This window comes from Lissotriton vulgaris, chromosome 5 (genome assembly GCF_964263255.1).
Source record: "Lissotriton vulgaris chromosome 5, aLisVul1.2, whole genome shotgun sequence".
NCBI classification, from domain to species: Eukaryota; Metazoa; Chordata; class Amphibia; order Caudata; family Salamandridae; genus Lissotriton; species Lissotriton vulgaris.
In genome coordinates, this window is record NC_141693.1 from 1213815441 (window position 1) to 1213841427 (window position 25987).

Genomic DNA, 25987 nt, shown 5'->3' on the forward strand with positions numbered 1-25987 from the left:
CTTAGTAGATATGTGGAGATTGTGCAATCCTGATGGTAGAGAATATAGCTTTTTCTCTCCTCCTCACCAATCCCAATCTCACATTGAGCATATTTTTCTCAGTAAATCTCTGTCCCAAAACGCTATCCATTCTGAAATTGGCTCCATCTTACTTTCCGACCATGCTCCAGTTTTTGTAGATCTTGACCTACTCCCATTCTCTCCCCACTCTGGCAGACGGCGATTTAAAAATGCTTTGCTTTTGGAAGCCACCTTCTCTACCGAATTCACAGCCTTTGCCAAGGAATTTTTCCTATTGAATCAATCCCCTGACTCCCCTTTTGTTACGGTTTGGGATTCATTTAAAGCAGCCTCTAGAGGTTTTATTCTTAACTTTGTGTCTCGATGGAAGAAACTTCGAGAGGCCAAGTCGGAGAAAATTTTGGCTGACATTAAAGCTTTAGAACTTGCCTATTATACTTCTAAATCTGATTCTTCTCTTAAGGCACTTATTGAAGTGAAAATCTCCTTTAATAAATTCACAACCGATGCTGCCTCTAATATTCTGTTAAAATGTAATTCCCGATATTCTGGAGGTAAGAATAAAATGGGGAAGCTTTGGCCAATTATTTAAAGATCCATAAGGAACGCACAAAAATTCAATCTATTAAAACTTCTTCTGGTGAATCCACATTTAAAGATAAAGATATCCTCACTGAATTTGTCAAAATTTACGATACCCTTTATACACCAGAACAGGTTCCGACGTCTGGTGATCTCATCTCTTACTTTCATTCTCTCCCATCTCCCCCGATTTCACATGTTGACTTCCATTCCCTGGAACAGGATATATCACTCTCTGAAATCTCCCATGCTGTATCTAAACTTCGTCATGGCAAATCTCCAGGCCCTGATGGGTTTACTATCGAATTTTACAGCCACTTCGCTTCTCTCCTTCTTCCTAAACTTTTACTCTTATTTCAATCTTTCTCTGATGCTGGTTCCTCTAGCGGTTCTTTTCAACAAGCCTTAATTTGCCTAATTCCCAAGGAGGACAAGGATCACTCCTTATGCAAAAATTATAGACCAATATCTTTGGTTAACATTGATTATAAAATCCTAGCAAAGATATTAGCACTACGCATGGACCCACTTTTACCAGAACTAATTGGCCCAAAACAATACGGTTTTGTCAAGGGGCGCCTCTCCTCCGATAACTCCCGGGTTTTTCTTAACATACTTAGCAAGGCATCTTCTTTGACTCTTCCTTTCGCAGCTATCTCCCTAGATGCGGAGAAAGCTTTTGATAGGATTGGGTGGGATTTTATGTTTCAGGCTTTACGTTGGATTGGTATACCTCCCAAATTCATTTCTATTGTTTCTTTACTTTATTCCGATCCTCAAGCTTCTATTTTTGTTAACGGGATGTCCTTGGACTATTTTTCTTTACATAGAGCGGTTAGACAAGGTTGCCCCTTGTCTCCCTTACTTTTTGTTTTAGCCTTAGAACCCTTCCTTACTAAAATTCGCTTAGATGACACTATCTCTGGTTTTCAATTTGGTCCCCAACAAGTCAAACTCTCGGTTCATGCCGATAATATTCTTTTTTAATGCTCCGATCCTATTACCTCTATTCCTTCTTTTCTTCAACAGGTCTCTTCCTTCTCTGCAGTTTCTGGCTATCGCTTCAACGCCGACAAATGTGAAATCTTGCCTCTGAATCATCTTTGCCAGAGATATCTTTTTTCTTCTACGGGTTTCTCTTGGCAACCATCTAAATCAAATATCTAGGGGTTTTGGTTTGCACCTCTACTATCTGATACTCTCAAACTAAACTTTGATTATATTTACAAGAAAATGGACACGGCTATTACTCGTTGGCATCCGCTCTTTTTGTCCTGGTGGGGTAGACTTCACTCTATAAAGATGATGTTATCCCCCTTGCTTCTCTATACTATTTCCATGCTTCCTCTACACATTCCTCTTTCTTTCTTTAAAAAGATTGACTCTTTATTATTGAAATTTTTATGGAACAGTAAGCGTCCTCGAATCGCTCTTGCCGCTCTGCGTAGGGACAAGGCTCAATCAGGAGTACGTTTTCCTGATTTTAAACAATACCACCGTGCTTTTTCCTTGAAACAATCAATTCGCTGGTTTTCGTCTAATTTACCTCATTATCCTCCAGTCTGGCTAAGTATGGAATCCTCTTTTATTTCCCCTTTTACCTTTCGTGAATTCTTATCCTTCTCGTCTTCTTTAACTCGTCTTCGCACGCCCATTAGTTCACATTCTCGTAATCTTCTTTCTCCCTACTTATTTTCATCTTATCCCTCTCTCCTTTCCACTCATGAACAACCGATCTGGAATAACTCCCTTCTCAAAATCCGTAACTGTACCATTTATTGGAAAACTTGGCACTCCCGAGGATTATGTTGGATTTCTCAACTACTTTCTCAGGATACCCCTCTCTCCTTCCAGGAACTTCAATCTCTTTTCTCTTTGTCTGCCCCTGCCCGATCGCAATACACTGCTCTTTATCCAGTCTTGGTCTCCTATCTTCAATCTCTTTCACCTTCCAATGATATTCCTTTAGAATGCAGATCCACTTCCATCTTACTGGAGACATCTCCTTCTGCATCCCCTTTGTATAATTCTTTTCGTTTTACCAATGACAGACTGAAGTCGCGCATTGAGCTTGCTTGGGAGTTGGACTTCTCTCAGAGTTGGCCTGTAGATTTTTTGGGATAAAATTTGGACTAAACTTCATAAAACCTCTAGAGCTGCTAACACTACCCAAACTTTATACTTCATTTATCACAGAACTTTATTTACTCCACTTGCTTTATCCCGTTTTTCACCAGATACCCCCTCTACCTGCTGGTCTTGTCCTTGCTCCTCTGCTGATCTCAAACATATGCTGTTTGATTGTCCCTCTACTGCCCAGTTCTGGCGGATGGTTTGGCGGCAAATAAAAAAAATCTTCCAGTTTCAGGTCCCCTTCTCACCCTCACTAGTTTTTCTAGGCTCCCTTTCATCAGACCTCCCTCATTCTTCCAGCCATTACCCATTACTTGACCTTTTCATTGCTGTAGCTTTTCATATCATCACTTCTAACTGGAAACAGGCTGCAAATATTTCATATCAGTCCTGGTGGAATGCAGTCTGCTTTAATCACCGCCTAGATACCAATTATGTATCCCCCCATCTCCCTAGCTATCAAACGTGACCTGATTTGGCTTCCTTTGGTAACATACCTTTCTTCCTATGCCCCTGCACATCCCTCTCCTGATTTTGCAACAGTTGAAGTACGCAAGCCTCCGTGATCTCTTATTACCTGTTCTTTCTTTATATTTAAATGCTATAATTAGTAAGTCTCAATACAATGTACTTCATTTATTGTATTTATATATAATGTATTTCACTTATTGTATTTTGATTCATATGATGTGTTCATAATTCTTCATGCTTGCAATGCCTACTTTTTATGAACCTACTATTGTATTGCTTTTTTCATTCATCTGTTCATTGTCACTCTTCTACCCCTCCCCCCCTTTTCTATTCCTAAATAAATCAAACTTAAAAAAAAATAAGGAACTGCTGCTGGGAACCTCGCAAATATGTGTGCTTGACATCACCATTTTGAACCTGAGTGACATCAGTATCGTCTCTGAAGGGAAAAAGCAGTTCTTCCAGTAAATATGAAAACCGGTTTGCTACTGATTGCAGATCATATTGAAGGGGAGGACATGTGCGAGAAGATCTCTGTTTGCAACTTACTTTTAAATTCTGTGATTGACAACGCTCTGAAAATGCACAGCCTGGAGATAGCTGTAATGGATAGAAATGGCAATCAGCCTGCCTTTCTTGAAAACGAAACACGTTTTCACATTATGAAGCCAGCCGTGCCTCAAATCATATTTCTATTTAATTAAATGTTAACGTCTTGTGTTGGTGTAGTGTCAGCCTTTACAAACCCCTTGATGTCTCTGCGAAGTGAATCCAATGTTTATAATAAAGCATATAAAAAGCAGTGTCCTAAAAGTGCTCTACTAACATTCCCATGTAATATTTCACGTCCGGGCCGCTTCGAGATTTATAAACAGGAAGATTCATGTTAAAATAGGCAACCACTCATCACACCTTGGCAACATTTATGTATGTTTCCCCTTTTGCTCGCTGCTTGTCATACCTCATTTGTTATTTATGTTATATATTGACTTGCGTGGAAGAAACTTTTTATGAATTGTATAGACCAGTGCATCAAATGGAAAAATAAAGGTGCAGGTACTCTGTACCAGAGTACCCGCTTGTTTCTGAGAAGTGCCCGGTACTCTCCAATTAAAGGTATTCGGTACTGGATAGTACTGGCCAATTTAAAGCACTGGTATAGCCTACAATTGAAACGTAAATAACAATCAATTTATATATACGCCGGAACAGAGCTGCCCCGCTTATCAAAGGAGTTGTGCAAGAATACTTCAAATAAGCAGGCTGCAGCTCGAATAAGCGAGCACTGAAAGGGGACGCTGAGGGGATCTCTGGAAAATCCTGCTTTCGGCGCGGGAAGGGCAAGGTATGTGTGCTCCCTTCAGGAGGCGCACTTGAGGTGCTTGGTTGATACTAAGGTGGGAGTAGTGTTGGTACATACATACATAGCAGAATCCGGTGAATGTGAGGTGCAGGGCAGAAGGGCAGAGAGATGACGAAAGGAGAGAGGTAAAAAAGTTAGCCGGGAAAGTGCACCATTTACCCACTCTTTTTTTCAAAATGTTCCCCTTAAGATGTTCAGGCTCGCTCACTTGCTGCGCTTGCTCTCCATGGTGCACTCCGACAGAAAGTTTACGCCTCACCACTTTCAAATGTCACCAGCCACCACTGCATATGGGGAAGGGGTAAGATAGGAATCCGCCACAGTTCACTTGCGCAGTGGGATTCCAGTATAGAAGGCCCACTTTAGCCATAAATTGAGCCCCAATTTCATAATGTTCCATCACTCGGAAGAGGTATTCCCACTCGACCCCGGTCGCATGCCTTTTTCCGCATCAAGGGAGAGGGCAATGTTGTCTGCAGGGAGGCTCTTGGATGACTACAGGGCGTGGGCGAGAGTACGCAGATGATTCCTGGAGGGTTGGCATGGTACGAAGCCCACCTGTGAGGCGTGTACAAGGGATGGCATGACTTTGCAGAGGCATGCGGCTAGTATACTTGCCAGTATCTTTATATTGCACTTCAATAGCGAAATAGGCTGATAGCTCTAGCATTCCAGGGGTCCTTCCTGGGTTTGGATATAACGGCTATGACAGTGTTATTGGAAATAAGCCCCAGGGAAGCTGACTGTTCTGCTTCACAAAACGCGGCCTGCAGTGTAGTAACCGCTGGGTAGCTATCTTCATCTGAGGCTTTATGGTAGGGCAGTTTCGCTATCACTGAGGAGATTTCCTCATTGCTTATCTCCCCTTCTAATAGCTCCCTTCCTTTGTCTAAGAGGCAGGTGAGTTTCGCTTCCCGCAGGAATTAAGTCAATCTGTCTGCCTCTATCGGCGGGCCTGGGGTGTACAGGGTCTTATAGAAGGAGGTGAATTTGTTTGGAATGTCCTGGGGCCAGGTAAGAGTATCACCAGTCGTTGATCTGATGGCTGGAATAGCCGTTGACGCCTCATGTTGGCGGGGTTTACCTGCCAATAGCCTCCCCATGATCATAGTGCCTCCCCTTCATTCTCTGCAAAGCGTATTCCACTTTGGTAGTGAAAAGGCTATTTAAAGCCATCTTTGCCTGCTCTAGAGATTTGCAATGTTTTGGCGTCGGAAGTACAGAATAGAGGCGAGTATACTTCCTGATGTCGACTTCCAGCGCTCTTTGGTTGTCTCTGTTTTGCTTGTTAGCTTGAGCCGAATCTCTCATGAGTCAGCCACGGATAGTGGCCTTTCCGCCGCCCATAGAGTTCAGCTGGAGTTGACAGATCTCTGATTGTCCGTTAGGAACTCTGTGACATGTTTCTGAAAGGGGGATTTACCAGTGGGGCCCAGTAGCACTGGATATTCAGTTGCCAGGGCTTACGGCCAAGACTTGACAGTCCTAGTTCCAGTGTGAGGAGGACAGGGGAGAGGTCCGAGAAGGCCACCTCTAAAACTTGGGACTCTTGGGTGAGCTGTACTACCCTGCGGGAAGTAAGAAAATAATCCATGCGGGATAGTGTGCCGTGCACCTGAGAGGCAAATGTGTATTCCGTGTCTGTGGGGTGACTCAAGCACCAGAGATCTATCAGGCCGTTATCTTGCACCACGTCCTTCAGCAATGCTATATCAGCATTGCTCCTGTTCAGCAGGCTGGTCCTATCTAGAATTGTGTTTCTCGCTAGGTTCCAATCCCTGCTTATGAGGAATTGGGGGGGGCGCCTATTTCTGACAAGACTCTACTTAACTGCAAGAAGAACGATTTTTTCGCCCCTGATGGAGCGTAGACAGACCCCACACATATATAATGATCACCTAACTTGAGCTGTGCGAAAATGTACCGTCCATCAGAATGCGTCCAGGTCTTTGTCACTGTTGCCAGAAGGGATTTCCGGAGGAGAATTGCTACCCCACACTTGCGGGCTGGGAACTCAATTGCAGGAACCCCAGCCTGCACAGTGCTATGTATCACTTTCCATACCCAGTCTCACTGCAGCTTATCTGATTCTACTGCATCTAAGTGTGTTTCCAGCAGCAAAGCTACAATTGCACGTTTGGATTGCAGGTACGCCAAGATCTTTTTCTGTTTTATGTAGTGCATTTGGCCGTGAACGTTCCATGTGACCACTCACAGTGAGCATGGGGAGGTCATAATGCTTAACGCAGTAAGTGCAGATCAGGGGGGGGCGGCGCTATGCAGTGAATAGTGAACCCTGCAGGGATTGGATGCAATGTGTAGGATTCAGATAAGTGGGAGTGGGGGGGTCGTCGATCTTCCCAAAAGATTACAAAGTTTGCTGGGTAGAATTATGGGCAAGGGTGTGTTTTAAAAAGGAAGGGAGAGAAAGCCTGATTAAAGGGGCTCAAGGGAAAGAGAATGAGAGCGGGAACAAAAGCGAGGAGAAAAGAAAAGAGAAAAAATAGGAGGTGAGACGGGAAACAGATAAAGGAGAGGGGGGGCTCGGGTATCCTCTGGCACTCCCTTGATGGTTTGGGTCAGTTAGGTCTCTAGGGCTGTCGCTGGGCAATAAGGGGTCCTTTATAGCAGAGTGTGCTGTAAGGGCGTCTCAGTCAGTGGGGAGGTGCAGTAGAAAGGTGCTTAGCTTCTCGCAGTGAGTGTGCGTGGTTTCCGGCTGAAATGTGCCGTAAGGAAGGGGGAAAGAGCAGAAATGGAAGGGGAAGGGTAAGGAAAGAACAATGGTACACCGGAGGTAGGGGTTACCTTCTCGCCCTTCACTCACTGTGATCACTAATATGCTACCGCAGGTCTACACTCAGCAGATTGGCACTCAGAGGGGGCGCCGATCTCCCGCAGCGGGATGAGCCACTGCTGTGGAGAGTATCTTAAATATATATTGTGAACGGGTCCAAGAAAAAGAAAGCGATTGGCGGCCCAAGGTGGGGAATGAGGAGGTATGACCCCTGTTTCGCGGTGGGACACTATGTGGCTCCTACATGTGGTGATGTTGCGGAGGCAGAGAGGCTTGCAATCCGCATGAGACCCTGTTTGACATGAATATGGAAGCTGAGGAAATAAGGGCGCATCCCCATAAGGAACCGTCTGTATCAGGTGTGGGGCAGCAAACGCTTGCGATGTGCATGGGAGGGGGAGGCGGAGTGGTAAAAAATAAAACATCAGTGGATGGAAGCGGCCCTACTTAAAAATGCTATTATACATACAGTGAAAATACAATCTTTGAGGTGCAATACAAAGACACAGCTATAAACTTCCGTAACTCAGGTATAAAATGTAAGTGAGTGAGGTGGAATAGTGTAATCTTCCAGGGCCTAAGATGCCCTGCAATACAGTAGAGTGTATCTAATACTGAGCTGTCTGTTGGTTAGATATCTTCCCACTGCGCCGTAGGCCGCATAACCAGCTGTAGTAGGGATCATCATCCTGGGCCCTCCAGGACGGGCCCTCTGCGCCCCTGATCTTGCTCAGTTCTCGGTTTCAAAGGCGATCGAGATTTGTTCCTCTGAGGCTCATGGGCAAAGGTGGCCATATCATTTAGCGTGGAGGCTCTGTTCTCACGCATACTTGCTGTTCTGTACAGGCCTCTCCCACATTGCCATATGCTTCCCTGGGTTCGTCTCCTGTTCTCCATGGACTTGGATAGGCCAGATGATTGGGAAAGTTCTGAGTCGCCGGTGTGAGTGTCCATGTCCTGACTTGTTGCATTGTCGAGAAACACGCAGAGGTCCTCTGGGTCTTAAAGTCCTTGCAAATACGATCCTTGGTGATACGGAGTCTTGCTGGTTCAAAGAGGCCATAATTAATGTTCAGCTGGTGGGGCCTGAAAGATAGGAAGGATTTGGGGTGGTCGTTCATTTATTTAGAGAAATCAGCGGCCAATCCAAAGATGCGGACATTATCCCTCTGTCTGTGGTCTTCCAAGTCAACAAGCTTGCTGCAGAGGAAGAGGATTTCTTGATCCCGTTCTGGTATGGTGTTCAGCTGGCCCTCCACTGCCGTCAGACTCTGTTCCAGTGCCTCCGCACAAGAGTGGAACCCAGCCAGGTCTGCCCGTATTGATTTGGCTTCATCCGCCAGTTTGAAAATATTAGAGTCCATTCCCTTCAATTTGCGACTAACTGAGGAGATCTCTGGTAAAATGCAGTCCATAGTGACTTGCTCTGCCGGGGCGGCGAGGGGGGCTGGGGCACTTGCTGTTGTGTCGTGTCGCCAGTTTACTTGGCCATTGTATGTGGTTGTTGCTTCAGCACCACCATGAAAAAGAGCTACCTGGTGGTCTTGCTCCCTTGTTTTGTCATGGTCATTCATGCCCCTGTACCGCGTTTTGCTATCATAAGCCTGAGGGGGATGGCAAGGCGGGGGTGTCCATCCCCATCCACAGGGATATGCAGGTGCTTCTTAGGGGGTCCTCCTCTCTGATATGGGGAGCTTTGGTTTTACCTCCAGAAGCTCATAGGTGCAGCCCCAGGGCATCAGGATCACGTTGCCGTAGTGGGAAGTGAGGCTGGGCAGTCACGCACTGGACTGAAACAGTGTTCTGGGGGCCACCTCTGCTATAGCCGTCGAGATGTGTCCCTCTTCAGAGAGGTATTCCTCTTCCTCTAGTAGGCAGTCCACCACAGATCTCATAACTTCTTTGCCCTACGCAGCAAAGCACTGTGAAGAGAAGATCCCTGTGCCTGTGCCAGATGGGGACATGGGACTATGGTGCACTCTCTTTGGCTGGTATAGCAGACATCTGTAAGTGCAAATGGCACCTGTCACTCATGCCGGGGGGAGGCCATCCGTGCTGTGGTGTAAGGAAGGTGCTCCTGCATCTCTGTTAGGTGTTCACCACCATTCTCCCTCTTTTTCTACCCTCCATCAAAAGAAAAAGAGACCCCCGTACCAGATGGGGGCCGGGGGTATTGTGGCGCAGACACTGTTTCAGGCAGGAGGGTGCCTCAAAGCGTGAGAGGCGCCTGTCTCTTGCCAGTGAGGAGGAGGTAATCTATGTAGTAGTGTGGCATAGAGTGTGCCGGGTGCCAGAATCAGTCTCAGCTCAGCAGGGTCCCATTGCTGAAATGGGAGGTGGGGCGGGGCACCCACTTAAGGCCGAGGCTGCAGGTCTGCTTCTAGGCCCAGGAATCGTTCGGAGCTCCACCACCCCATACGAACGCTCCCCAGACGTGGTGAAGGGATCAGAGCGGAGGGGGAAGGTGCCCTCTGCAGCTGCGGAGGGCATTGCCAGGTTCAGGGAGCAGGCCCGGGCCCTCAGGGCCTCACAGTCAAGTCAAGAGGCAGGGCCAGGTAGCAACTCGGGCCGAGGCTGAGCGCACGTCACAAGGCCCGTGAATCCTCTGCATAGGTGCTGTCCCCACCCCCAACTCCCCAGATGTGGTGATCCTACCAGAACGGAAGGGAGACCGTTTATGCAGCAGCAGAGGGGGCCTCCAGGTTCAGGGAGTATCCCTGGCTCTTCCAAATCCCACAGCAAGGAAAGGAGGCGGGGTTGACCAATCACTCGAGGTTAGGCTGATGACATGCCTCCAGGCACGAGAGTCTTCAGCAACGACGACACCAGAGCATCTAGGAGGGCATCCACGTCTAAAGGCGTGGTATCAGGGTGCCACCTCCAGAATGCTGCATTCCCCGCCCAGAGTCTCCCTCAGAGCGGAGTTTATCTCCTAGGTGACCAACTTCCTCCGTGGCCAAACCACGCCCCCCAACCCTGTAGCTCAGTTTTTCAAATTGCTTTCCCCTTGTCTCAATGTTCCCCTGAACCAGATCTGGAATTCCTCCCTGACAATTGGTATCTGCCCAGCTGCATGGCAACAGGTGAACCCACTGCCAATCCTTAAGAAACCAGATGCTGACCTAGCAGAACAAAAAAACTTTAGGCCCATTTCCCTTTTACCCTCACCAGCTAAAAGTCTTGAGAAGGAAATACAGATACAACTTTCTGAATTCCTTGAATCAAACAATCGGTTCCATGATTCTCAATCTGGGTTTAGAACGGGATATAGCACGGGGACAGCACTTCTGGAAGTTGCCGAAACCATGTGAGAGGCTGTAGTCCAGGAAAGCGCAGCAATGCTGATGCTGCTGGACCTGTCTGCAACATTCGACAGTGTAGTCCAATCGATTCTCGTGGAGAGATTGAAACACCTAGGAGTTTGGGGTACTACTTTGTCCTGGCTCCAATCGTTCTTGGAGAACGCTCACAATGAGTGTTTCTACGCCCTTATGTTTCCTCCCAGAAACCTCTTGTGTGCAGGGCCCCTTACTGTTTAATGTATATATTGTTTCCCTTGCGACATTGGTCGAGACATGGAGTGTGAGTGATCTCCCAAGCTGATGACACTCAGCTGGTGTTCTCGTTCATAGAACACTCAGAGGCGGCCTTTGCCAATTTTAAGCAATGCCTGAATAACATCTCGGCCTGGATGACTGAGAATTGCTTAAAACTTAACACTTAACCAACTGACTCCTCCACCATCTAAGCTTTGGTGGTGTTCAGAGCTGAACCCTCCACCAGAAATCTAAGGATTACATTTGATGATGACCGCTCCGGCAAGACCCAGATCTGTCAGGTCTCCTCCTCATGCTTTTGGAAGCTGCAAACCTTGAGGAAAGTCCTTCCCTTTAGTCTGATGGATTGCAGGAAGACAGTGGTCCACGCATTGGTCACATCCTGCCTGGACTATTCGAATAGTCTCTATCTAGGACTATCAGCCTATCTGGTCCGCAGTCTGCAAATAATTTAAAACGCTGTGGCCAGATTAATTAAGAATATGCTTTTTCACCAATGCATCTCCCCACTTATATGGAGCCTCCACTACCCATCAGTAGGAGGATTGAGTTCAAGGCGCTTACTCTGGCCTACAGAGCCACCATGGAATGGGACCTGGACTATCTGAGACATAGATTGCAAAACTACCAGCAAGACTGGGTGCTGAGATCAAATCAAATGAAATTGCTCAGGGTTCCTTGTTTCCTTAGGGCCAGGATAAGCAGTAGAGCATTCCAATTAGAGCTGCAAAGCCATAGAATGTCATACCCCTCGACCTCTGCATGACAGATCCAGAACCGGCCTTCAGGAGAGCTCTAAAAACCTAGCTCTTTATCCTCTCATAGTTCTTCTTCTTGTTTTTCTCGCTGTGATTCTGCAACCCAGCGCCGGGACACCTCCGTTGAAGATAGCAGCGCACTTTATGCATGTTATTTATTATTGTTATGATTATACTGTGGTTTATAATATTTAATCTAATATTATAAGCATTAAACCCCGCCCCTCTTTTGAAGTACATATGATGTCTGTTTACGACGTTCAATTGTTATACAAAGAGATCTTTTTAATTCTTTTCACAAGTACAGATAAAGAATTTAATTTCGCTCAACACACAGTTACCACAATAGTACATTTGTTTTCATATTGTGACAAGGAATCAAATTTCCAATCCAATATGAGGCAAACAATGTTCAGTGATGAAAACCAACAGCCGACACGTGTTCTGTCACAGAGGTGACTTTTTCAAGGCTTCAAAGAAACAGGATGTCTCAGCGTCAAAGATATAATGGAGAACGAAATGTATGGTGTGGCCAAAGAAGAGTTTCACCCCACTTTTCTTGATACCAGTCTTGAGTAATTCAACCTATGTGATTTAAATGCTATCCAAAATTTCTTAATTCCCCCATAATAGTGATGGTAAGGTTGTACGTCTGGCAGTCTGCTATGCGTACTACCTCCAAATCCAATTTTTGTCGAAATTATTTCTCACAAGTCAGTAAATACCGCAATCTGCGAAAGTGAAGTATTCAGATTGCACTCTTCAGGTAGTAGTAGACCATAATCCATTCAAAGTCTAAATTTGTTCTACTTACCACAAACACGTTAATTCCCTGTTTTGTGACTGCCTGTGGCATATGTGATTAAAATTATTATTATGATTGTGTTACATGGTGAGGTCTAACCCCTACCTCACATAATACTTTCCTTTCCTACATGCACCAACTAAAATATTCATAGATTTCAACTTTGATTCAATACACACATGGTCCAAATCTATTGAAACACATACTATTTCAATTATACCAGAGCCTAATTGCAGCAACTTAAAAAACTATTTGTAATAGCATTTGCACCAACTAAAGAAATAACACGATATTAAGACTTCCTGTTAGACCCTACGTCTTACAAAGTAAGTGAAGACAAACTATCCCCATGCTTAGATTAGAACACCTGTGTGGGTCGAGTACACAACTCTGGAACCCTATGCTAGATCAAATTCAACATGTATGGCATCCTAAAGAAACAATGGAGCAGAAGGGTGACACAACTAATTTCAAACCACAATTGGCATACCCATCAAATTATGCACAAATTCATGGAAATACTACAAAATAAACACAGCTATCAAACCTTACAAATTCAACAATCAGTTTCAAAAACACTAAGAGCAAGACTAAACAAAATAATACAAGGCATGGATGAAATTCTCTGGAAAAGGGTAAACTACCACACCTAGACCACCTAGACCACCTAGACTCCATAGCATACATATATACTGCTAGGAATAAAAATAAAAATAAAACCCAACGAATGAATGTTATGTTATGTTATGTTATATGCCCCGGCGCAGAGACAAGGAGCAACATAACACAACAGGGAGATAGGGCAACCATTTTTTCCAACTCAGCATCTAAAATATTTTGCACTTAACCAAAATAGTATATTTCAACAAATTAAGTCATGTACACATATATTTGTAGGCAAATCATTTCATAATCCAAATCGATGTAAACAAAATAATAAAAACAACATGCAAAAATAAAACATTCACACCCTAAAAAAAAATGTAAATAATACTCACAATTCAGTAGCCCTAGGCAGCATTCACAGTCCTATCACACCAATAGAATTTCACACAATATAACCCAAAAAGAGGCAAAAGTCACCTGAAATAAGGTCATAAAAATAACTTCACAAAAAATAAACCTTAATGCAGTTGAAAAATCACAAAAACATCCTGAAGAAATTGCTATAAAAAATGCACTAATGAATGAGTAACAAAAATATAAAACATTAGACGTGAAAATATATCTCTAAAATTTATAACCAAAACATTAACCAAAATAGAAAACCTTAAATTAATGCATCTCCTCTCTTGTAAAAGAAAAAGCATACAATTACCACCCATGTAACATAACAGCATATAAAATTAAATATAAAAGTAGCATAAGCATACACATAATCAACATTTAGGGGCCAATTACGATGTTGGTTGGAAAGGCTCCGAAAGTCAGTCTGATTCTCCTAAACCGTGTTGGAACCCTTGTTTCGACCATCTTGGAAACATTTCTGAACACCATATTACACTGTAACGGTAACCGTTGGCCAGTCTGAATAGGTTCCAAACAGCATTTGGAGTCATTCGTGGCCAAATTGTACACCTCTGTGGACCACGTTTCTGACCGACGTATTACGATGTCGTATTTGGATAGCCTTTCAGACTCGGTCTTTCGGACATGGAATGGCTGCGGAGACTGACTTTGGTGGCCCATAACAGGCCCCCTCACCTGGAGCCCTCTGGTTGGGGCCCATGGGGGTACCAATGTGACCCTCTTTGCAATATGCACAGTGTGGCAGATACCGTGGGGTACCCACCACAGGGTGCAAGGCTTTCCGCAACCACCCCATTCTTCAATGGAAGCCTGTGTTGTCAGTTGGAACAGAGGTTCCCATTGAAGTCCGACCGAACGGTGTTCGAACCATCTTCATCGGTCGGTCGGACTCCACGAACATTAGTCGGTAGGAAACGATTCCGACAAGGAGTCGGTCGGAGTGCTTTCCGACCGACATCGTAATGGGCCCCTTAATGCACATTGTGAATATAATAAAAACATGATAGTAACCAGACCATCAAAAAATCCACAAAACCATTAAAACATTATACCTAACCAATCACAAACCAAACAATAGCAAATAAACATAACATGTTAACCTCACAAGTTAAAAACATTTAAAACATTGTATTAGATTTGGGGGTCTCTAGTTGGCACAGGTAGGTACTTGTGACAAATTGGGACCCTCGCCTCTAGTCAGTATAAGGGGATTACACTCCAAAAATAACCCCTGCTCACCCCCTTGGTAGCTTGGCAAGAGCAGACAGGCTTTATCTCAGAGGCGTTGTGTGTTAAGCATTTGTGACCACATAAAGTAACCCAGTGACGACACTACAAATGGACACCATACAGGTTTTATATCAAAAATAGGTAGACTTTATATAGATTTACCACAAGACCATGAACGACAAAACTACACAATACTGTTACTTTAAGATGGTAGATTTAAGCTTAGTTCAGTTCAGTTCTGAGGTGCGACACTCTGCGTCAATGTACCTTAGGTTAAGTTGCGCTTCCACGACAAGCAATGTTGCAGCGATGGCAATGCAGCAAAGTTCAGGTGCATAGAAATAAAGACGTGAAGATCTTCCAGATGCGGCACGCTTCTCTGGGATGCGAAAAGTTCGTGGTTCGGTGTGTGGACTGCAGCGTCGACACCCTTGTTCCTTGATGCGACGGCAGCAGCTCCAACGGCGACACTCTTCTACCACGATGCGTGAAGCTTCCGCACGATGCGACAACTACATCACTGACATCCAAGATGCGACGGCAGCAGCTCCGATGGTGGCGCGCCTTTCGGGGATGCGAGTTGCTCTTTTTCGATGTGGTGCAGTGCAACAGTTCCAGCAGTGACACCCTCCTTCGGAGTTGCAACGGCAGGCACAGCGACGACGACACACTCCGACCTCAGTGCAAGATTCTTCTCCTGATGCAGTGCAGTGCGACAGCTACAGCTGCGACACCTTCCTTCGGAGTTGCGACAGCAGCAGCAGTGACGGCGACACGCTTCCTCTTTGTTGCTGCACACTTCTCTCCTATGTGGTGCAGTGCGTCAGTTCCAGCGGTGACACCCTCTTTCAGAGTTGCTACGGCAGGCCCAGCGACGGCGACACGCTTCTTCTCGTTTCTCTGTGAACAAGGTTCATTTTACTATCACTTCCAAAAATCATCACCGTCGGGGATAGGCTGATCTTTATGCCTAGCAGCCCCTCCAAAAATTTCTCAATCTCAGTCTTTATCAGACTGAGCTTCTCACAATAGAAGAACATGTGTAAAAGATCTCCAGGGCCTTTCTGGCGCCTGGGACAATTGCTATCTATCCTCATGTCCCAGTCATGTAACTTAGATAGAGTATAGTACAGATTAAATAATGTTTTAAAATGTTGAGCCTTCAGGTTTGAGGACCGCAGTAGTTGTTTATCAAGCCCCAAAGCTTTATCGAGATCGGTGTCAGGACCTTGTAATCTATCTGCCCAAGCAGCCTCGTGCATCTCGAGGTCATCGGGTATTCTTTCTATAAGGGCTTTGGATATGTTCCTGATCTTATCTCCCCCTCCTATCAAATATCCCAGCACTGGGCATGGTGGGCCAGGAGCGATATCTGATATAGCAATTTTAAGGGTTTGTGAGACCTGGAGATATTTAAAAATGTGGCCACTGGTCAGACTAAACTTCTCCTGTAGCCTGTTAAAGCTCAGTATGCTGCCGTTTGGCATCACATCTCCAACCGTCTGAATACCCAGTAGTTCCCATGGTTGCCAGGCCCCATCCACACTCAAGTTTGGTAGATACCCTGAGTTCCATAACGGGGTATACTTATTAATCTTGGGGATATGAAGCAGTTTCTGCACCTTTTTCCATAGATCCCAGGCACTGAGCAACCCTTTATGCCGGGATTTTAAAAAAAATCTGTGGCTTGTTTTTCTCAGCAATGCTCCTACGGCCTCCTTGCCAATCAATAGCTCGTAAATTGATGGTGGTTCGTATACGTCAGATGTCGGATCATATGAGTACTTCTACTGGGTGCTGGTATAAATAATATAGACATCTGCGTCAGCAAGCAAGCCCAATGATAGAATCTTATATTTGGGACTGCTAGACCTCCTCGTTCCTGTGGGAGGGTCATATACCTGGCTGCTCTCCTGACTTTACCATACTGCCAGAGAAAGCTGTTAAAGATAGACTTTTTTAACAACCCTTCCTCAATTAAAAAAGGTATGCATCTAAACAAATAAAGAAGTTTGGGTAACATGGTCATCTTTAGTACATTAGTTCTCCCTGTCTAAGATAAGTGCAGTGAATCCATCCGCTTCAAGTCTGCCTCGATTTTTTTTTTAAGTGGAACATAGTTATCCTGAATAATAGAGTCTGTTTCTGCATTAATTACTATCCCAAGATAGGTCGCCGAATCTACATATCATTCATCAGCTTTAACAACCTCATTTGAGCAAATTACCTGAGTTTTTGACTCATTCAGTCGGCACCCCGAGAACTCTCCAATCTCCCTGGTGAGTTCCACCAATATCCGCATGGCCTCAACTGGCTCTGGAGTAGTAACTGCCAGATCATCGGCATATGCCAATATTTTGCTTTCAAAACCATTTGTTACTACTGGCGAAATTCCCACGTTCCCCAAAATTTGCCTGATCAGTGGATCAATGTATAGTGCAAACAGAATTGGTGAACAGGGGCAACCCTGACGGGTTCCCCTGCTAATCCTGATCCTGTCAGAGCACTGACCCATCATCTGAATGCGGGCCGTTGGGTCTTGATACATGGCCTCCATGGCCATCCGGAATTTTAGGCCAAAGTCTCTGTCTATCAGGACATCCCACAGATATAGCCACCTGATGAGGTCGAACGCTTTTTCCGCATCAAGGAGGATCATGGCGACCCCCCTCCCCCCAGCAGCATAGGCCTCAAACAATGAAATTGCTCTCCTAACATGATCCGTCGTTCCCCGGCCAGGGATGAACCCATACTGCCAGGGTGAGACGAGCCCCCCAATGATCCTCCCTAACCTTGCGGCCAAAATCTTTGCATACAGCTTATTGTCTGAGTTAATCAGAGATATAGACATGTAGGACCCAGGATTCTCCCTTGGCTTTCCCTTTTTATGAAAGACTATGATGGTGGTGTCTTTCCATGTTTCTGGGATCTTACCCATACAGATAATGCCGTTGAATAGGTCCAGCAAAATTGGAGCCAGCTCGCCTGAGAGACACTTGTACAACTCAAGAGGGATGCTGTCTGGCCCGGCAGCCTTTCCGGAGGCCAGTTCAGACAGTGCCCCGCGGATCTCTTCCAGTGTTATGTCCAGCTCCAACCTTGTTGTGTCCTCTGATCCCACTCTGGGCCCATTGTCCGGATATCTGCCAAGTGGGCACACCCCACCCGTTTCTTCCTTATACAGGGTTTGATAGAAATTTGCAAAGACTGCAAGGATACCCTGAGGTTCCACAACCTCCCTTCCATTCTCTTGAATGCTAGTTATTGTATTTTGAGTATAGCATTGCCTGACCCTTAACGCCAGCTCCTTCGCCGCCTGCTCACCTGTCTCATACACTCTCTTCCTATATGTCCAAAAAAAGCCCACTTGACGCCAACGATTACGCTGGCTTTTTTATGTGTGGCCCCCACCCCCCAAAATATATAGCCACAATGTTTCTGCCCCCCTTGTGGGCATATCGGGGCAAACCCAGCCCTGAAATCTTCCCCCCAGGGCAGCAGAAAGCCGACTAGGCACGGATTTGTTTTTAGCAATATGCCTACTTGTGGATTTTGGGCCCTAGCGCAGCTGCCACATAGGGAAACCTAGCAACCCTGTACATTTTTTAAAACTAGACACCCAGGGGAATTCAGGATGGGTGACACGACTTTTTGACATTGTCACCATTCTCAAAACCACCAGCTTTTGCAAGAGGGGTTACCTGGGTTTTTGGCCCCGTTCTAGAGGGCCATCTAGGGAAACCTACCAAACCCACACATTTTTAAAAAGTAGGCCCCGGGGGCTTCCAAGGAGGTATGGCTTGCGTGAATCCTTCAACGTTCCTTTACCCAAAATCCCTTGCAAACCTCAATTTTAGCTTAAAAAATCAGTTTTTGCACACTTTTTTGTTTGGGAAAGTGTGGCATCACTGGGCTGACACAAATTTTCTCCCACCCAGCGTTCCCCCAGGTCTCCCAATAAAAATGGTACCTCACTTGCGTGGGTAGGCATAGTGGATGCAATAGGAAAAGGCCCAATTTGTACGGTGGAGACTTAAAAATGACCTTTAGCAAAACTATCTTATTTTTTGAGGGGGTCACCTGAGCTTTTGGCCCGGGGCTTGGTGGACATCTTTGGAAACTACTAAACCCAAACAGTTCTGAAAACTAGACACCCGGAGGAGTCCAGGGAGGTATAGCATACGTGGGCCCCCCAATGTTTTCCTACCCAGAAATCCCTGCAAACCTTAAATTTAGGTTAAAAAAACACTTTTCCATACATTTTTGGGTGGGATCTCCCTGCCGGCACAAATGTCCTATCACCCAGCATTTCCCTTGATCTCCTGAGTAAAATGATACCTCACTTGTGTGGGTGGGCCAAAGGCCTGTGACTAAGGTGGGTTGCTTAATTTGTCAAACCTAAATACTACATTTTTTAAAAATTCATTTTTAGCCTGTTCTGCTTAGGGGCACCCACACAAGTGAGGTATCATTTTACTCGGGAGAACAAGGGGAACGCTGGGTTGTAGGACATTTTTGCTGGCACGGAGATCCCACGCAAAAAAGTTTGGAAAAGTGATTGTTTTACCAAATTTTAAGGTTTGCAAGGAATTCTGGGTAGGAAAACATTGAAACTCAAAGACACCTGAGTCTAATTGACTGAAATATGGGTGGTTGAGACCACTGGTTAACAATAAATCCAACACCTCGTGAAAGGTGCTGAAGCATAACAAAACTGCCAAACCTGAGCTATCCTAAATGTTGTCACTCCTCTCCCCCAATGCCAAAGCAAACCACCCCCCGACAGCAACACAGGGGCTGCAAGGACATAGATTATGCCCCTGAGACTAACATATTGAGGAGCATGGAGACGGCACCAAAACAGAGAGGGAAACACCAGGATAGCACACTTGGGATCAGGGGTTTCTGTAAACTGATAGGTAGAAAGATGACATCAACACCCTGGGAAACACGAGTCTCGGGCCAGAAAACGATTGAGCAATTGACTGCGATTAAAACATACTGAAGCCAAAGCATGACAGAGCAGCAGTAAGTACAAGCAATAACTCGAAGCAGAGCCGCAGTAAGTACAAGCAGTAACTCAAAGCAGAGCAGCATTAAGTACAAGTAATAACTCAAAGCAGAGCAGCAGTAAGTACAAGCAGTAACTCAAAGCAGAACAGCAGTAAGTACAAGTAATAACTCAAAGCAGAGCCGCAGTAAGTACAAGCAGTAACTCAAAGCAGAGCAGCAGTAAGTACAAGTAATAACTCAAAGCAGAGCAGCAGTAAGTACAAGCAGTAACTCAAAGCAGAACAGCAGTAAGTACAAGCAGTAACTCAAAGCAGAGCAGCAGTAAGTGCAAAGCAGCAGTAAGTACAAGCAGTAACTCAAAGCAGAGCAGTAACTCAAAGCAGAGCAGCAGTAAGCACAAAGCAGCAGTAAGTACAAGCAGTAACTCAAAGCAGAGCAGCAGTAAGTACAAGTAATAAGTCAAAGCAGAGCAGCAGTAAGTACAAGCAGTAACTCAAAGCAGAGCAGCAGTAAGTGCAAAGCAGCAGTAAGTACAAGCAGTAACTCAAAGCAGAGCAGTAACTCAAAGCAGAGCAGCAGTAAGCACAAAGCAGCAGTAAGTACAAGCAGGAACTCAAAGCAGAGCAGCAGTAAGTACAAGTAATAAGTCAAAGCAGAGCAGCAGTAAGTACAAGCAGTAACTCAAAGCAGAACAGCAGTAAGTACAAGCAGTAACTCAAAGCAGAGCAGCAGTAAGTACAAAGCAGCAGTAAGTACAAGCAGGAACTCAAAGCAGAGCAGCAGTGAGTACAAGCAGTATCTCAAAGCAGAGCAGCAGTAAGTACAAGCAGTAACTCAAAGCAGCAGCTAGATAGGTCTGCAGCCCTGGGATCAACTCTCATGGGACTAAGAGACTGATGCCAGCACAATGAGTACCTGATGTTGCCTCTTGTGAGTCGTTTCCTCAGGGTTCTACAACTATTTTCGAACCTCTTGCCTGTAATTAGAGGGTGGTCCTCTTATTGACTCCTGTTCACTTTACCTATGGAGGTGGTCTTGGGTGTTCGATATTCGCTGCAAAATCTCTCTCTCGCTCTCTCTCTCTCCTCATCTCTCTCACTCTCTTTATCTCTCTCTTTATCTCTCTCCCGCTTTATGTCTCTCACTCTTGATCTCGCTCTTTAGCTCTCTCTCTCTCTCTCTCATCCTTGCGGCTGCTCCTCTGACTCAAAGGTCAGTCAGAACGAGTGTGAGGTGTTACATCTGCATCTCTATTAGTTCTTAAAGCCCGCCAGAAAGAGGTGGTCACTGGTCTGCACTTTACTTGTAACCTCGGATATTTCCTTGTAGTATCTGGCAGACAGGACTCAGGGCTGCGCCTCTGGCCTGTGGAGCCATGTTTGAGCTGCGAGAATAGTAGAACTAAATCTGCTCCTTTGACCAAGACAGACCTTGCCGGTGTACTGTGGGAGCTGGCTTGCATTCGGACCTTTAACATCCATGCTGAATGTCACTCACCTGCGACAGGTGACCTCCGGACTGCGGCTCACTCTGGCACGTGTCTAACGCCTACCTGTGGCAGGTGCGTTGTGTCTGCTGTGACGCCTGGGCGGTCGCTTTTAAAACCCAGCTGTCTTCGTCATCCCTTGGTGTGCGTTCTGACAAAGGTTTTTGGCTCCCACGCCCTGTATGCAGTTAATTATAGCGACGGCCCTGAATGCTCCGAGTAATGTGAACATTGAATGTTCTGAAATTACAGATGTATAACCCTGTCGGAAACAGTGCCCTTCATACCTTCTGCAAGTCAATAAACAGCAGCTTGACGCAGAACAACAGACGGGGACCAAAAAGACAAACCCAGAGATGTGGTCAATAGGTAGCAAGAAAGAGATTAAAATGCATACCTTTTATATTGTTGTCTGGCCTCCCAGTTCCTCTTACGGCCCCCAGTGTATCATAGTGTAATTAAAGAGTGCCTAAACACATGACACTTCAGCGTGAGTTATTCGTGCACTGAACCGTGCTTTCACATTGTTTAATGTCTGTTCGGAGGGCAGCCTCTCAGCTTCACCCATGCGTGTACTTTTGGGTGTAGATTTCACCTTCAAATGTTTAGAACCCTGCAGCATAATATATGCGAGGAGAGAATCAAAGACCAGGGGGAAATGCTCTCATGCTCCCGTTTGCACCTAAAGCTTTATGATAGCTCTGTTTCTTGCCCTGAGTCCGAGCGTGTGGCACAGAGTCTAGGGTGGCAGGTTTACTGGTGCTGACGTGGTTCCCCTTTGTGAAAGACCCTCGCTCTATACTAGGATTGCAGTGCCTGTAACATGCTTGGAAATGCCCATAAGCATGTCAGGGCGATTAATATAAGGGAAGTGACATTGAAACCCACTTTTAACAACGCCGAAATCTGCTGGTTGTGTAGGCACGCTGCATATAGTGACGTCATATGTTTTCTTGGTTACTGAGCCCAAAAGGAGCCTTTGTGCGCTGGTTGGCAAGGACAGAAAATTGGGTTCATTGTAAATGGTAGTCCGACTGAACGGTGTTCGGAAACATTGTAATTGCTTGGTTGGACTCCTTAAATCCGATTCAGTGGGAAATCATTCAGAGACTGAGTCAGTCGGAATGCTTTCTAACCAACATCGTAATGAGGCCCTTTCTTGCTATGTTATATTAGGGGATTTATAAAATGCCAGCTGTCCCAAAAACGGGGCTTCCCAGCGCTAGACCTTGAAGATGGATACGCTGTAACCAACGGCCTAGCAGAAAAGGGCAGGCATTATATGGAGAAGAGTCATGTCCAGGGCTGTAGCCAGCAGTAAATATTTTGGGAGGCACAGATCCCGAGCAATGACTAGGAAGTGCTCAGGGGAGGAGGGACAGGTTGGAAGTGATAGCATTTGGAAAAGTGCTGTACTAACTTTGATATTCTAAAGCAATTTAAAAATACATTTTATTTTATTTTTTATGCTGTTCTCCCCAGAGATGAAAGCTGGAAAAACTGGTGTGTTTTACAGCATATAAGTCAAAACATAAATACATATTTGCAAGAGGGGTATGAGGTTTCCTCAAGAAGTAGATTGTGACGATAATGACCAGTGTCGAGCATATACCACAATAGGCAGGTAAACTTGATCAATACTCCCTAAGACGAAGACAGATTTCAAGGGCATTTGGAATTTTTTGTTGGGCCATATGGAACTTCACAAACCTCAATGGAGAACACAAATTAATTAAAATGGGATACAATTTTGTTGGACTTTGGCCCTTCTGGCAGGTTCACCCCTAAACTTTTTGCTTTTAATCTATGATCTGTGTTAGTGATATTTGGGTCTCTGCGCACTTTTTCCTTGTGTCCCAGAGTAAAGTGCGTGCATGTAGTTAGGCTGGCCTGCTCTCCCATAGGAATGCATGGGGAATATGTGTGTCCCTGGTAGTTCCTGATGCGTGGAGAGTGCGGGCTCGAATTTGGTATGTGCTAACTCGTGAGAATGAATGCTTCGCAATGATGTATGTGGCATGAGTGTGTCTTGTGCGGAAGTGCCACATCTAGGAGTTGGCATATTAGTGTGAAATATGCCTGGCGTGTGATTGGCTGGAGCTGGCTGGTGAGCCTGGCTCTAGGAAGGCTGGATGGGTCTGCCCGGTGGTGAGTGTGAGATTAGCATGTTGATGGCTGGGGAGGGCTGCACCTGGTTCCTGATGGGGCTGGACTTTCCCCACACAATGCTGGCTCTGCCCCCTGTGGTGCGACTGATGACCCTAGCCCTGCTAGTGAATGAGAGAGGTGGTTGAGCCATCAAGGGTGCTCCAAAACCAGCTGCGACTGGTTTCTCCCCCACCCTGCACCTTCAGACAAAGGGATTTAGTGGTATAAGAAGGGGCTGTTTCCCCATACAGTTTGTTCTGCTTTTGGATCCTAGCTGAGGGGGATGCTGCTGTTGCTGGGGCCAGGAGGACCGCCACTTGGATTGCCTCCCTGCCTGGAGACCCAGTGAGCTGGCTCTGGCCCAGCCTTGCCCCCTGCCTGCCTCCAGACCCTTGCTGGAGCTATACTTTGCTTATAGCGCCTGGGAGCGCTTTACTTTCTCCCCTAAGCGCTGGGAGTGCTTTATTCTTTCCCTAGCGCCTGAGAGCGCTTTATTCGGCCCCTAAGCGCTTGGGAGCGCTTTTTGCACAGCCGGTGCCCACCCGGCATTTGCCCGTCTATTCTTGCCGATTTTTAATCCCCTGGCCGGTGCACACCCCGCCAGGGACCTTGCCGCTATCTTCGCGGCCCTATCGAGTGCCCACCTTGATTAATTTTGTACTTCAAACTCGCTGGTGCCCACCCGGCATTGCCCCTCGACGATCACCGCCGCAGCCCAGGACAAAGAGCCGCCGAGAGAAGCTTGCCAGGAGAGCCGTGCTGGGATTGGCCCAGCCGGCCGAGCCTCCCTCCTCGTCATCGGGGGGAAGAGCGAAGGAGCAGGAAGTGCCTGCTGTGTCTTGCCGAGGCTTCCCTGGAGTGAGAGGAGCCCCGCCCGCAGCACCGGACGACCGCCGCAGTGCTGCAGGGAGCGAGGCTCCCATGTCAGGAGGAGAGCGCTGTCCAAGAGAAGCCGGTGAGTGGGGCCGGGAGAGCGAGTGAAGGGAGGAGGGTGTCGGGGCACATTGCCGGTGCCCGCCCCTCCCCTCCCACGTGCAGGCCGGGCCTAAGAGGGGCCCAGTTGTGTTCGAGCCCCGAGAGGCTCGCCGGGCGCACAGTGGTTTCGAGCCCAGAGAGGCTCGTTGGGCATTTGCATTTATCCTGAGTCCCCCGACTCCAACGAAGCCCGCATTTTTGATTAGGAGCTCCAAGGCTCCTGGGGGCAATCTGTATTTCGAGCCCTGAGAGGCTCCACGCCCACAGCGATTTTGCGAGCCCACAGAAGGCTCGAGGGGGCAGTTCTTGTTCTTGAGTCTCGAGAGGCTCCGAGTGCCATATTTGTTTTGCGAGCCCTGAGAGGCTCCTGGGGGGACACAGGCAGGTGGTTAGAGTCCCGTGGCTCCCACACTGTGTTGCCCCACCATTGTTCTTGAGCCCACAAGGCTCCAACGTTGCCCATCAGTATTTACTACTGTCCAGCACTTAGTGGACAGTTGCTACATTTAGGCTTGTGTTCTTGGCTGCCTGCGCAGCCTCCCTGACATTTGGACTCAGGGCATTTCAGCCCTTGCGAGGCCAGTTGGCCTGAGGGACAGTTCTAGTGTTGTGCTACGTGCACCCTGCGCATTGTGATTTACCTGCTTATGTGATTCCTGCACAAATGTTCTACCTACAACTCTGAATGTGTTTTAATTCCTCATGTGCAATGTGTTTTATGTTTTATCCCCTTTGCTAAAAGTGACCTGCTTAGAGGATTGTTTTTGTTATTACCTTTGCTAAAAGTGACCTGCTTAGGTGATTGTTTATGTTTTATCCCCTTTGCTAAAAGTGACCTGCTTAGAGGATTGTTTATGTTATTACCTTTGCTAAAAGTGACCTGCTTAGGTGATTGCTTATGTTTTATCCCCTTTGCTAAAAGTGACCTGCTTAGAGGAATGTTTATGTTTTATTACCTTTGCTAAATGTGACCTGCTTAGGTGATTGTTTAAGTTTCCTTCCCTTTGCTAAAAGTGACCTGCTTAGGTGATGGTTTTCCTTCTATAGGTCTTGATGATAAGGTCCTAGGTCCCTGCGTGTTTTTCCTACAGTGTTTAGGGTTGCGTAGGAGGTATTTACCTTTACCAGTGATTACTGGTTGTGTGCTACATTGACTATTTTGGTACTACAGTCATTATATGTTTATGTGCTAAGTGTTATACCTACAAGTGCTAATTCTAAAAGTGCCTACCCCTGACAGTGGTCCAGGTGGCCCTGTCCTGTACATAATCCCTTGTAAATTCTGCCCGTGCCTGTTGGCACATTGTAAAGTGTGTGTGTTATCTAATGTGTTTTTGCTATCATACAAAGGCTATTTTTGATATAAACTTGTGTGGAGTTTCCTTTGTGGTGGGCCTTGGGTGTTGTTGCTGGGTGCGCGCGCATACGCTTTACACATCGCCTCCGAGATTAGCCTCGCTGCTCGCGTCACGTTACCTTGAGGGTGAGCAGGGGTTATCTTGGTGTGTAACTCCCTTGCCCTGACCTTAGACATGGTGATCTCTGACTGACTTTGGCGCGAACCTTGGCCAGCCGGGGTCCCGGGTCTAACATTGGTGGCAAGCGGTGCGGATTGGACTTGC

At 46.2% G+C, this 25987-nt stretch overlaps 1 protein-coding gene across 3 annotated transcripts in view; it reads right to left on the reverse strand.

Annotated features, from left to right (window-relative positions):
- Nucleotides 1-21395, reverse strand: part of LOC147712311 (kelch-like protein 33) — a 171676-nt gene extending 150281 nt beyond the window's left edge. The window contains exon 1 of one of the 3 annotated variants that reach the window (XM_086923027.1): nucleotides 21309-21395. The gene's annotated coding sequence lies outside the window, so the exon portion shown is untranslated. Of the gene's footprint in view, nucleotides 1-13482; nucleotides 13515-21253 lie in introns of those variants that run through there. The other 2 variants (XM_086923026.1, XM_086923028.1) reach the window with 2 other exon arrangements.
- Between the last annotated feature and the right edge of the window lie 4592 nt (nucleotides 21396-25987).